Genomic DNA, 205 nt, shown 5'->3' with positions numbered 1-205 from the left:
TAACCCTAAACTTTTCATACGAAACATTTTTCTCTATCCCTACTAGTTTTCGAGATATTTGACTGGATCACTTCAGATGGTCCACCCTGTATATATGTAATATATATTTTTATATTACAATGTTATAAATATATTTTATGATTTTTTCTTTGTCAACATTACATAATTCATTCACTTCCTGCAACTTTTGCTTTGCGCACAATTC

This window comes from Trachymyrmex cornetzi, unplaced genomic scaffold, assembly GCF_001594075.2.
Source record: "Trachymyrmex cornetzi isolate Tcor2-1 unplaced genomic scaffold, Tcor1.1 scaffold664, whole genome shotgun sequence".
NCBI lineage: Eukaryota > Metazoa > Arthropoda > Insecta > Hymenoptera > Formicidae > Trachymyrmex > Trachymyrmex cornetzi.
The sequence above is the reverse complement of the archived record's forward strand: the minus strand, read 5'-3'. Positions refer to the sequence as shown.